Below are 15063 nucleotides of genomic sequence, written 5' to 3' on the forward strand. Positions count from 1 at the left end.
TTAAATGCTAATTCCTAACTATAACGTGCCTGAAACCAATGGTTTTTTCTGTGAATTTCAAAGGTGTTTTAAATGATAATTTCTAACTATGCCTACAGAGATAGGACATGACCTCCTCTGTAAGCCCCTAGTATATAATAGGGCAGGAGGATTAAAACTACCTCTTAAAACGGGCCACAGGGCGTTTTTGCACACGTTAACTCAGGCCCCGTCCCCTCCCTTCACCAATGTGTAAACACGCCCTGTGTCCGTTTTTAGTTGGGAGATTAAGTTCATTTGAATCCTGAGGGTCCCTAGGGTCCAACTAGCCCTCTAGGTACCTCCAGTAAGTGCCACAGAGCTGCGTTGCAGAGAGGTGTAAAAAGTGGCACGGCCTGGACCACCTCTCTGCAATGCAGCTCAGTGGCGCTTACTGGAAGCACTTGGTGGGCTAGTTAGCCCCCAGGGGCCCTCAGGATTGAAGGGAAATTATATCCCCAATTTAAAACGTGCCATAGTGCGTGTTTGCACACGTCACCTCAGGCCCCGTCCCCTCCCTCACCACTGTGTAAACACGCCCCGTGGCTGTTCTAAGTTGAGAGATTAAGTCCCCTTGAATACTAAGGGTCCCTAGGGTCAAACTAGACCACTAGGTACCTCCAGTAAGCGCCACAGAGCTGCGTTGCAGAGAGGTGTAAAAGGGGCTTGGCCTCAGAACACCTGTCTGCAGCGCAGCTCCCTGGCGCATACTGAAGATGCCTGTTAGGCTAGTTGGGCCTTAGGGACCCTCAGTATTGAAGAGGAATTAATTCCCCAACTTACAACTCGCCAGGGGGCGCGTTTGCAGAGTGCTGCAAGGAGGGGGCGTGGCCTCCGGCATGATGCCAGTCTTTTATTTATTTTATTTTTTTAAGAAGGGGGGCTGTGTGGTTCCCCTTCTTATTCTAATTTATTGGCCCTGAGGACCCCATCCTCCAGGGCCTGTCTCCTAATTATATTTCTTTGAGAAAAAAAATTTGGAAGGGCGCCGCGTGGCCCCCCTCCCAAGGCCTTAATCGGCCCCAGGGACCCCAATCCCCAGGGCCGGCCACTGTTTTTTATTATTTTTAAAAAATATATATTTATAGACACACCTAGGACATGCTGGACAAACCGTACGTACCTATCACCATGACGATTTGCGTGATATTCATTAAAAGGCGACAATGCATACAATGAATCCACGTGGAATGTATTTACACCACTAGTGAAGCTCTGACATGTCTGATGCCCTACCATGCCTAATCCCGGTAGACACCCTTGTCGTTTATTTATACAAACATGGGTAGCTATTGACGGGCACATTTAATACACACGCACACCAAGCCATTCAAAGGGGATTCGACAAAAATTCGACCAAAACTATGCAAGAAACCCCCCTCACGGTTAATAAAACACACATCCACTGCCGGATGTGTAATACTTTTTATTTTACTCTCTGGAAAGGGGATGAACATCACTTGAGAGTCACAGCGCGCTCCTGGCAGAGCCCAATGCTGTGTTACACCCACCATTGCCTGCCGAGTGCCACACACCTCTGTGTTGTATTCCACTAGCTAGTGCATATGCTATGACACTCTCTAGCCCATATGCACTGTAACACCACCCCGTGAATATGTCATGCCACGCTTGTCTTCGCACGGGTTATATTGCCCCATCTAACGTGCCTTCCTCGATGCCTATGTTATAACGCACAGCGCTATGCCATACATATTACAATCTGGGATCCATATCTTTGTCACAGTGCATATGCAACATTACACTCCCCAGCACATATTTTATGTTACAACTTTAGAGACTAGTTAGGTTACACAACACTGCCCTGTGCATATTACACTCCAAGGCGCATATCGCATAGCATGCGCTAGTACCTGTGCTGTCTTGCGCTCTCCAATGAATCTGTCATTGCGCACAATGTATTGCATATTATATTTCATGCCCGGTTCATCTTATATCACACTTTTTGGTGCATAGTTTATACCATACACTATATCTAGTTTTCATTTTCAATCGTGCTCTCAAGACTATGTTTTATATAACACTGTGTTCACCTACCCTTTTCACGGGCATTACATTTTGCGATAGGGGTTGGAGGGTCAGGGTGTGTTTCTGCCAAGTGAGCCCGGAGTCACAGTCACAAACGTCCCCTTCTTCCTGAATAAAAGTGCGATTATGCTGCATACTTGTTCATATTTTAAGTAGTTCGCACAGACACACATTTTACAAACAATAAAGTTCCTAATACCCACCTTCTATGAACAGCTAGCTTGCTGCCCCATCCACCTCCTCCCTATCCTCTGTTGTCTGAATCCATGGACTAGCCTCCTCCCTCCTGCCATGCATGGTCTGATGTGCTGCCACTGCCCTCCATTTAGCATGATGTACCAGTCCACTCCTCCTGCCCTCCATTGCCCAATTCTATGGGCAATCATTGACCTCCTGCTTAGCCTCTGTGCTTAGCTTGCTGCCCCTATTCTCCTTCCCCCTGCCCTCCGATGTCTTTGTACATGCCCCTGCTCCATCCGTTTTGACCACCATGTTCCATGGACCTGGCACTCCTATCTACTCTGAGTGTTCTGTAGAGCTGCCACTCCCCTACCACCTTCCTAGCATTGTCATATGACTGTAACCTGTCCCTTTCACCTCCACCCTGCCTGTCCACATGCCATGCCCCTATCCCCTTCCTCCTGTCCTTCATGGTCCATTTTACTGCCACACCCTTCTGCCCTCCCTGGTCTGTTGTGCTGCAACTGCTCCTCCTGCCTGCCCCGCGCGGTCTGTTGTGAGGCCCCTTCCCCTGAACTCTCTCTTGTCTGTACCCAGGTCCTGACCCTCCCTTCTATCCTCCATTGTCCTTTGTGCATGCCCCTGCACCGTCCTTCTTGCCCATCATAGCCATTGTGCTGCCACTAACCCTCCTGCTTGCCATGCATGGTCTTCTGTGCTGCCATGGCCCCTCCCACCTTCCCTGTGTTGTCAGCTAGCTGCTCCTGACCCCCTCCCACCTTCCCTCCATGGTCTACGTGTATGCCATCAGTCTCACTGTTGCTCTCCATGGTGTGTCTTGTTTCTAGTGCCCATCCTGCCTGACGTACATGGTCATCTTGCTGCTCCTGCCCTGCCCCCTTGCCCCCGGCCCTCTGTTTCCATGTGCAGACCCCTATTCCCTCCTTCCTGGCTTGTCGGTTCCATTGTAATGCCCCTGATCCGTCCCTCCTGCCCTTTATGGTCTGTTATGCTGCAGCTTTCTCCCCTGTCTGTGCATTATGGTCAGCTAGCTACCATTGCCTCTTTCCCCTCTGTTGTCTGTTGTCCATGTGCATGGTCCTGTCCCCTCCCTATTGCTTTCTATGGATTGTTGTGCTGCACTCCCGTCCCGCATGCCCTGTGTGGTGTATTGTGCTGCTGCAAACCCTGATGCCTGCCCTGTAGGGTCAGTTTGGTGCACCTCTCAATGTCCCTCCTGTGTTCTGTTATCCGAGTCCATGTCCCTACCCCAGTTCCTCCTGCCTACCATGATCCAATGTACCATACTTGCAAACATTTTGAACTTGGTAAGAGGGAGATTTTGAAATAAAACTGGGGTATTGATTTTCCCCTTTGAGTTACATTGAAAAAGAAAAGATTGTAGACAGGAACCAGATCAAGTAAAGCCCATTTGAGCTTAAAAACATTGGACGTTTCCTGGCTGAAACCTACGGACCCTTCAGTTGTCACGCCTGCAAGTTCACCTGCATCCGGACCTGCCCCACACCAGCACCCGCCATGCCGAACACCAGCAGCAACCACCTCAAGTGCATCCTGCTCAACACCCGCTCCGTCCACAGACACGCCACCGAACTCTGGAACCTCCTTGACGCCACAGCCCCTGACGTTGCCTTCATCACGGAGACCTGGATGAACGCCTCCTCAGTGCCCGACATCGCCATCGCCATCCCAGAAGGCTACAAGATCACCCGGAGGGACCGCAACGCCAACCAGGTGGGAGGAGGCATCGCCATCATCCACAAGAACACCATCCGCATCACGACCAGCACCGACAACACCCCACCCTCCGCCGAACACCTGCATTTCCAGATCCACACCGACCCGAAGACCACCCTCAGAGGCACCCTGATCTACCGACCTCCGGGACCACGCACTCAATTCAGCGAGGACATCGCCGACTTCGTCAGCCCGCACACCCTCCCCTCCGCTGACTACATCCTCCTGGGGGACTTCAACTTCCACCTGGAGAACAACAACGACTGCAACACCAGCACCCTGCTCGACAACCTCGCCAACCTTGGACTCAAGCAGCTGGTGTCCACCCCCACCCACCTCGCCGGACACACACTCGACGCCATCTTCTCATCCAGCAAAGACATCGCCTTCAGCCACGCCACAGAACTCCACTGGACGGACCACAGATGCATCCACTTCACCTTCAGAAGAACGACGATCCACCACCACCAGCAACAGGTTGCTCGAAGAAGCTGGAACAAGATCACAGCCGACCAGCTCGCCGCTTCCCTGAGCCAGCACCCTCCGGCCAGCTCAGCGAACCCCAGCCAGGCCGCCGACAACCTCTCGAAGTGGATCAGCAAATGCGCAGACGAACTCGCCCCTCTGAGGATCCCGCCCAGCAGTAAGAGTGCCCCTTGGTTCACCGACGAACTCAAGACCTCCAAGAAGAACTGCCGAGCCCTCGAGAAAGCCTGGAGAAAGGAACCCACGCCGGACAACAGGACCACCCTCAAGTTCGCCACCCGGAAACACCACCAACTGATCCGCATCGCCAAGAAAACGGCCTTCAAGAACCGACTGGACAACAACGCTCACAACTGCAAGGAACTCTTCAACATCGTAAAAGAGCTCTCCAACCCCAACGCCGGAAACAACGACATCACCCCATCGCAAGACGTCTGCAACTCCCTCGCCTCCTACTTCCACAACAAGATCGCAGACATACACAACAGCTTCAGCACTCAACCGACGCACGCCACGACCGCAGCAACGCCTCCCGCCACCACCCTCTGCGCCTGGACCCCGGTCAACACCGAAGACACCGTCCACATGATGAACTCCGTCCACTCCGGATCTCCGACCGACCCCTGCCCTCACCACGTCTTCAACAAAGCCGACGCTGTCATCGCACCCCACCTGCGAGACATCATCAACACATCCTTCGACACCTTCCCCGAGAGCTGGAAGCACGCCGAACTCAGCGCTCTACTTAAGAAACCTACAGCAGACCCCACCGAACTCAAGAACTACCGCCCCATCTCTCTACTCCCGTTTCCAGCCAAAGTCATCGAGAAGACCGTCAACAAACAGCTGGCCACCTTCCTCGAGACGAATGGATCCCTCGACCCATCGCAGTCAGGATTCCGTGCCAACCACAGCACCGAGACCGCCCTCATCGCCGCCACTGACGACATCCGAGCCCTGATGGACAACGGAGAAACAGCGGCCCTCATCCTCCTAGACCTCTCACCAGAAGAGACTCCAGCGCATCCAGAACGCCTCAGCCAGACTCATCCTCGACATCCCATGACACAGCCACATCTCCGGACACCTAAGAGACCTGCACTGGCTCCCGGTCAACAAGAGAATCACCTTCCGCCTCCTTACCCCCGCACACAAAGCTCTCCACGATCAAGGCCCGAGCTACCTCAACAACCGCATCAACTTCTACGCTCCCAAACGCCACCTCCGATCTGCCAGCCACGCCCTCGCCGCCGTCCCACGCATCCGTAGAGCCACTACAGGAGGAAGGTCCTTCTCCTACCTGGCCGCCAAGACCTGGAACTCCCTCCCGGCCGACCTGCGCCTGACCCAAGACCACCTCTCCTTCAGGAAGAAGCTCAAGACCTGGCTGTTCGAGCAGTAGCGACACCCCCCCCCCAAGCGCCTTGAGACCCTACGGGTAGGTAGTGCGCTCTATAAATGTCATGATTGATTGATTGATTGATTGATGTATGGTTGTATGACCACTGCCTCTTCCTTCTGCCCACAATGGTCTATTACATCACCACAGCCTCTCTTGCCAGTCCTGTATTGTTGGTTTGTAGCCCCTGCCCCCTTTCCACTGCCCTCCATAGTCTGTTGTGCTGCCACTGCCCTTCCTGCCTGCCTAGTGTGGTCAAATTGTTGCCTCTGCACTCCCCTACCTGCCTTCAATTTTCAGAGTCCGTGCCCCTGGCCTCTGCCTCTCAACAGTATCCCAATGAACAACTAGATTGCTAACATTCTATATTTATTACAAAAGTGTGGAAAGCCTGACGTCATCTTGATGTAATCAAAACTGTAATGCCTAGAGCATTTCCTTTAGAAATTACATATATGAGATGGTCTTATTTGCATCAAAATTATGGTTAGTGCTCTAAAAAACTAAAATGAGGACATATTTTCTGAGTTTTCAAATAGCGACAAAGAACTTTTAAATTATTTGTAATCTTAGTTTTTTTATCCAGTTGACCACTTGATTAAATGTTGCATCCAAGGGGAGAGGGTGTGGTGTTACTTCCAAAGCTACAGACTTTGCAACTGGGGAACCAGGTTGGAGTTTCTGCTTCAGCACAACATTCTGTGATTCTGGTCAAATCACTTAGGGGCCTATCAACAACAACCGGAGATAATTATCGCTAAGCGCACTTAGCGCTAGGATAATTATCGCCGGCTAGCGTGGATTTTTATCGCTGAGATAGCGTGCTATTAGCAACGCTTATCTCAATAGCGATAAAAATCCTCACGCTAAGTGGCTAACGTGAGATTATCGCTGGAAACCCAGCGATAATCTCACGTTAGATTGTTGATAGGGACAGTCAAACTTAGCCATGATATCCTCCTTCCATAGGATATCATGGCTAAGTCAGAAAAAAACCAGACGTAAAAACGCAGCGTTAACCGAGGTTAGCGCTGCTTTTTTTGTCTCTAACAGGGTTAGCGATATTCTTGATAATAGGAGAAATGTCGCTTAGCGACATTTCTCCTATTATTTTACTCTGGAACGCCTCCTTTACATCTCATTAGAGATGCAAGGGGAAGCGTAGAGTAAAAGGGTGCTAACATGCAAATTTGCATGTTAGCACCCTGTTGTTGATAGGGTGCTAGTTTTATCTCTGCGTTTTTGGCTTTTAAAGCCAAAAAAAGCAGAGATAAAGCCCTTGTTGATATGCCCCTTAATCTCCCCATGTCTACAACCAAAATTAATTTGATCTTGTGTGATGTAACCAATGCTCATGTAAAGCACTCCAATACCTGACAAGTCTGCACTATATAAAACTGCAAATACACCAAAAATAAGTGTTTTGCACACTTCCCTCATTGGGCTACATTTGGGTGATATTTGGCCTACATTTGGGCTACATTTTGTCTCTGGTGGCCATTTTAGGAGATTTATTTGTTATGAAGTTTCCTAATTTCCTCATTTACTGCAGTCTCCTCAGTAGGAAATGCTTTCAGTTTTTTACTTTGATTCCATCAAGAAGGTATTCAGATATGTCACACATTTGCCATAAATTATGATTGTTAGCACTCTAGTTGCTCATTAGATCACTGTAGTAATGCTACTGCTCACCACGGAAGTCTGCTGCTAGTATTAGAAGTGCATGTTTCAGTCTGAATATCAGATTTTTTTAATGAAATAGAAGAGGATTTGAGAAGTCACTCAAAATATGCCCTAATTTTTCTTTCTTCAGCACTAATCATAATTTCTACGGCAAAATGAACCCCCTCATTGTGTTCCTTTTTAAATTAAATGTTTGAAGTGTTACCAGTTTATTCCAATCAAGATGGCTTCAGGTATGCCATACTTTTGTCATAAGTAAGACAGTAAGCGCTCTAGTTGATCTTAAGAACACTCTGGGACGTTCTGTCATTGGGCTACATTTGGGCTACATCTGGGTGATATTTGGGCTACATTTGGGCTACATTTGGGCTCTTTTGTCTCTGGTGGCCATCTTGGGAGATTTATTTGTTATGAAGTTTCCTAATTTCCTCATTTACTGCAGTCTCCTCAGTAGGAAATACTTTCAGTTTTTTACTTCGATTCCATCAAGAAGGCATTCAGATGTGTCACACATGTTCCATAAATTCTGAATGTTAGGACTCTAGTTGCTCATAAGATCACTGTAGTAAAGCTACTGCTCACCAGGCAAATCTGCTGCTGGTATTGAAAGTGCATGTTTCAGTCTGCATGTCAGAATTTTTTTATGAAATAAAAGAGGATTTCAGAAGTCAAAATGTGTTTTTCTTTCTGCAGCACTAATCATAATTTATATGGCAAAATAACCCCCTCATTTTGTTCCTTTGCAAATTAAATGTTTTAAGTGTTACCACTTTATTCCAATCAAGATGGCTTCAGGTGTGCCATACTTTTGTCATAAGTAAGACTGTTAGCGCTCTAGTTGTTCTTTAGAACACTCTGGGAAGCTGCAGTAGAACACAAAGGAATCAACTGACAGTCTCTGCCCTTGTAGGATGTACATGTTTTACTGAGAATGTCAGACTTCATTCTCACATGACTGAGAAAGATAATGTGAATTTACAGAAAATATGCTCTCAGTTTAGCTTATAGATCACCTTCCAAACCTCTATGGGAAAAGCATGAGAAAATAGTTTTCTCTAAAACATGGTTCATGATATCACAGCAGAAGGCTTTTTCACATGGTATAATCACCTTAGAACATACCACAATTCCTTAAATGAGTATGGTACCATCAACAAATGATTTATAATGTAACTAAAGTCTTAAAACCGTCTATTAACTGCAATGCTTTTTAATGAAGTGCTATCATGTATATTGGTCCCAAGATGGCTGCCAACACTTCTTGGATGAAGTGCTGACAGCCAAGCACATCTCAGGATGAGATGTGTGGTTAGGCTCCGCCCAGATATATATATGATTTTACTTTTGATTTTCTCAGGAACTACTGAACAGATTGACTCCATATATGCAAAAGGCACATCCCTGAGCTGAGGACTACCTCTTTGCCAAATTTCAAGTAATTCTGTTCAGCCGTTCGGGCTGTACCTTGGACTAAAGGTCCCTATGGAAAATTGCATGGGGAAAATGCGTTTTGGGACCCCCCTTTTTCTCAGCCCCCGCTTGACTTTCAGGGTAGGAGCGGAGCGGAGCGCCCCACCTATTTTGAAAATTTCGCGAGGATTGGTCAACCGGCGCCAAAGTTATTCCAAATAGAATGTTGAGGATTTCCTATGGAAACACGGTCCTAACTATAACTATCTACTGGTGACCGCCAGTAGATAATATATATATATATTAGTTTTTGGGGAGGGTCAGGTATCTGTCATTTGCTTTCAAGCCGCTCTTCAGTGCTAAAAGTCCTTTTAAGCCACTAAAATATTTTTTGTTAATTATTTACCGATCCAAGCATTGTCCTAAATCTTGTAACGGTAAATAAAAAAAATAATTGACACTTGCGTCATTTTCTAGGCATGCATGAATTGTATGGTAATGCATGCATGTTCCTATGACATTGTGTTGTTGTGCTTCTAGGGAAGGACACTGCTTCCTGAAGCAGCCGCAGTGGAATGCATTTTGCTGCTACACAACACCAGCAAAAAACATTGGCAAAGCCAATAGCTCAATAAGACATTAGGCACTGGGATAAGAAGTGATTTTACCCCCAGAATAAGAGAATGTTAAATTGAAGTTGGAATTCAAACCCGGTCCCGAAGTCAGCAGCACTGGCTGCTAGGCATCATCACCACCCCCAGGAAGTCATTTACACTGTTTCCTTCTAAGAAAGTAAGGTGGCCAATGCAATTTATTTCCCTCTGGGCCATCTTAAGGCCATATCCTTTTGGCAAGGAAGAACATTAAAATGAATCATTGACCATGGTCCAGTGGCGCAGCTCACCTATTCTTTCAAAATGTACAGCAGAGCTCGACCATTCAGGAGGTTCTATTTGAGAATAGGAGTTCAGAGATCTTTTAGGGGTAAACAACCCCCTGCAAAAACCCTTTTAATTCCAAGGAATTGCTAGAGACCAGCTCACTGTCAGTGGCTCCTCCTTGGAGAAAGAGCTGCCTCCCTCTACCCATGCAGATCTAGCTGCTGAGGTACCAACATGGATGTCAACTGCCCTGACTTGGGCCAGTAACACCTCTTATGTTACCATTCAGTTCTAGATGCTGACCGATCATGTTAGGTGTTAGGGGGCTCTGCCTTGATGAAAACTGCCTCTCTTTCATCGGTGTCCCTTTGAAGTGTCTCCCCACTAGATTGATACCCCACTGTGGAAGATTCCAGATTTTTAAAATCCTGCTGCTGGTTGCTCTTAGGGGAGCTTGTCATGTGGCAGTAACAAACAATACAAGTACAACAGTTTGCCACCTCGATCCTTGTTAGGAGGACTTAATGCTTATTGAGTAGTGTTTCGGGAATGACTGCGGGACATCCATAGGCTGTGACAACAACATGGGTGACCTCAAAGACTGCTGGATTTATGTTTCTGAAGTGTTTTGTGGGATTGGGAGATGAGGTGTCTGATTCACGTGCTTGGTTTAGAGATAAGGTCTCAGAGGCTAGTGGTGACAAAGACGTGATCAGACCAGACCTGCGCTTATAGAGACATATCCGAACTTTCATGATTACTAGTAAATTTGGGTGCTATCCTGAGTACATTGGTCTTTGCACCACTCATTTGAGCTCAGAACCTGCATGTTGATGAAGAGTCCTTTGGCATTTTTGGAGCCTGGCCTATCAATCTACTGGGTTAAAGTCTCGCTTGTTCACAGATTTATTTGGTTTCATCTGCGGGTGGTGGGCACGTTAAAATAATACATCTGAAATGGATAAGTTGTTGACAGAAGGCGCACTATTTATCACATCACAAAAAGGCAAAATGTTATTGTGATATATGGGATATGTGTATACCCAGGAGAAACAAACCGGTATTAAAGTTAATTGGAAATGTTCAAAATATTATTCCAATACATGTTATGGGTGTGCTACTACCAGGGAAGCAACTGTTTTATAAACCAGGGAGCATAATCGCCCTCCAAATGTAACAGAGATTGAAGTTAGGGGTGCATTAGAAACTATTAAAAAGGCTAGCACAAGCTCTCAAAGACCAACCACTGCACTTCTAAAAGAACAGCTACCTACCATCCCCAAAGAAGCAACAGGACAAATGCCATCCATAGCTTCATTAAAAAGGACCATAGCACGTGCAAAAAGGGCTCACATTACAAATCCTAAAACTTTTGATGAAGTTATAATTACACCAGAACTGTCTATAACTTACAATAAAGAACCATTTATTATCTATGATAATAAAAGTAATGACAAAAGAATAATAATGTTTGGTACAGCACTCAATTTAGTAAAGCTGCAACAAGCTGAGTTATGGATGATGGATGAAACATTCTCAATATGTCCCAAACCATTCTTCGAACTCTATACCATCCATGGACTACATGAAATTTAAAACATTCCCTTTATTTACGCATTGCTGCCTAACAAACACAATGCAACCTATGTAGAAATCCTAAATAAAATTAAACAGGAAACCCATGACTATTTCCCGCTGAAAATTATTATAGATTTCGAACAATCTATGATAAACGCTATACTGAAAACATACCCACATACCTCTATTCAAGGGTTTTATTACCATTTTAATCAATGCCTATGGAGGCACCTCCAAAAATTAACCCTCAGTGTAGAGTATGCAACTAACACAGCATTTCAATTCCAAATTAAAAAACTAATTGCATGAGCAGTAACAGATGGTGCTGAACATTATAATCTACTACTAGCAAGCCTTTTTATAAAATATATGAGGAAAAATTAGGTCCACTCCTGGATTACTTCGAGGACACTTGGGTAGGCAGATTACACAGATCTGGCCATAAGAGACAACCCAATTTTCAAATTCCCTGGTGGAACGTATATAGTAGCACACTTAACCAACAAGCTAAAATGAATAACGCTGTTGAAGGATGGCATAATGTCTTCCAACAAACCGCAGGAAGAGTCAGACCAACACTTGACAAACTAATAACCGCCCTACAAAAAGAACAAAGCTACCAAGAACTCCGAATGCAGCAATCTATCACCCAACTCAAACCAAAAACCTCTAAACAAACCAAACAAATGTTCCAATACCTGCAAGAGCAAGTTACAATATATCCTATTACAAGAGGCCTAGAGTACATAGAAATGATTGCAAAAAGCCTGCTATAAAATAGCCTTAATAATTAAATTGATCACACATTTTATTTTTGTTTTATAGCAACATTTAAAAAATATTCGTTATTATCTCACATTTTTAATTAATATGTCTAATATTTTTTTAATAGTAAAATATATTATGCTTACACACATTAATTATAAATGTGGGAAAATAAAACACAACAATAAAACATAACATTATATACCTCCCACTAATAAATAGTTGTAGTAAAATTACTGTGTTTGTTGTCGATTCAAAATTTCAGATCTTCTAAAATAATTCATATAGGTTTCAATGGAATATCCTTAAAATGTTTCCCCTAAAAAATGAAACAAATTTCATCCTCTATCAATAAATCCACAATCTGGAAACCATCCAAAACCCAAAAATAATTTTACAAAAAGAAACGCTCCATGAAAACCGAAAAATTATGTAAGTGTATATAAAATTTTAGCTTGTAAATCTAATCTACACTTCCATAATAATAAAAAAACGCAATCTTCCGTAAACCGAAACTTTTTTCAATTAGAACCTCGAAAATAAACATACAGACATTCCCACCCACACAAAACTACACATAATACACTTAATTACATTACTACTGCTATTATACTAACAAAATAAACAAATTAAACCCTATGGGGCATATTATCAAGAATGTGTGATAATCACCGCAAAAGTAACTTAACACAACCTACCACATCGCAGTCTATCGCGGGAAATTTATGCCATGTTAACCAATTATTCACAACACAGCGGTACCATGCGATAGTCACCAGATAATGCATCAAATGGCCGCATTAAAAACAACGCCACGCCACAAAAATGCGAAACTCGAACGCAAAAAAATCTGCGATGAGGCCCAGCGCGATACAAAAAGCTGTGAAAACCAGCCACAGGCAGCAAATCCCACGTGTCTGGCGAGAAAAAAGCTCTATAAAAGAAAGAAAAAAAAAACACCAAAACCAATTCAATCTGCGTAGCACCATGGATGCACCCTGACAGAAACTCTGTGTTCGGGGAAGGGCAAGGAGAAGAGGAAGAGGAAGAGGAAGAGGGAGATGGGGTTCAGTCGCGCAGGAAGACTGGATCATCATCACGGAGCTGATAGAACACCATCACTACTGTTCGGAACCTCCACTGCAGCACTGGCAACCCAAACGGAAATATGGCAGGCCATCGTCACCAACGTCAGTGCAGTCGGACTTTCGAGGAGGTCAATGGAGGAGGTCAAGAGGCGCTGGCATGATGTGAAAAGGCAGACCAAACAGAAACTTGCCGCCAAAAGGATGGCAGCAACAGCAACTGGAAGTGGGAGTCCTGCGATACAGGAGGAGCTGGATGAGCAGGAGAAAATGGTGGCCACAGTAAGCAGTGTGGAGACGGTGGCAGGATTTGGGGGCCTGGACACAGCTCGATATGACCTGACCCAACAGCAACAGGGTGAGTAACGACCAAGGACTGGGCGGACAGGGGGAGATGTGCGCAATGGCACACATGCACAATTATGTGTAGCAAACTGTACACCCACAATGATCATGGAACATGTCCCTGATAGCCTTGGCACACTGCAGCACACATAGAAACACCAAGTAGGCCCCCGTCCACAATGTGCACAAAGGGGCCTTCCTCCCTATCACCAATATCACAACCTACCCATGCACATGTGCTGAATCCAGCAAAGCAGCAGCTCTGTGAGCCACACTGACTATGCAAGTGACACTGCATGGCCGATAGCATTGCAGCAGCCAAAAAACATGACATGGTCCATGAATTGACACGGAGGTGGCCCAGTGCGGATCACATCCGTAAAGGAGCAGATCACACTCTGACATATCCACGTGCATCCACAACCCATGCCGTACAATACACGCAGCAGACGAACAATGCACCAGGCCAAAAAATCTGTCCGAGAGCAAATATGACCCAAGTCAAAAACAATTCAGCCCCCGAAAGCACACAATTCAAAGGCACCCCATCTCAAAGGGAGAAGGGTACATTAAATCAGAGCTGCAGGGCAACTCCCCCACAATGCAGCACACACACATAGCAATCACAAAACATCAGCAATTACGGCAATGTGGTACAAAGTGCAACACCAACACCACAGGACAGAGCCCACAACAGGTTCTGCTCGTGGGTTTTAACTGCCCACTCACATCTGGCATTGCCTGAAACTGTGTGATGATAATGTCCGGGTACTACCACACATCCATCATGCAGTCGAAAACAAACTGACTGCCATCAAATAGCCAGCTCCACCAAAACAGTCACAATGTACATTGGCATGCAAAATGAATGTAAACATCTGCAAATCTTCAACATACATGTGAAACTCTGTTAACCTGCATCTCCCCTTTACATTGCAGAGGAACACACAACACCTCCTGCAGATCACACCACACTTCTCATCATTGATGATGAAGAGGACAACCTGCACATGTGTCAAGACACCCTCCAACGGATAATGGACAACCTCCACACCTCATCCCCAGGTGCAGGGCAGGCCAGCTGCCTCGAGGTGACCCCACCACCTGCACAGACCACACAGCAGGAAACACACACCTCCACGGCTAACTCCCATGACCAATACATGAAATACCAACAGCATGTGTTGGGTTTCCAGGTGGAGTTGGCTGATCAGCTGCTGGTGGGTTTTGAGCTCGTGGCAGCAAAACTCAATGCCATACGTGGTTGTCTGAGTCCCGTAAGGGACCACGTACAGTCCCTATCAGACACCCCCTGTATGCACCATGTTCCACCATAGACCTTGGCTGACCTCACTGGGGCAATTACTCGGATACAGGAACTGTCTAATCAGACAGGCACCAGCGATGACAGCACAGAGTTGGTACAGAT

Source organism: Triturus cristatus, chromosome 5_2, assembly GCF_964204655.1.
Source record: "Triturus cristatus chromosome 5_2, aTriCri1.1, whole genome shotgun sequence".
NCBI lineage: Eukaryota > Metazoa > Chordata > Amphibia > Caudata > Salamandridae > Triturus > Triturus cristatus.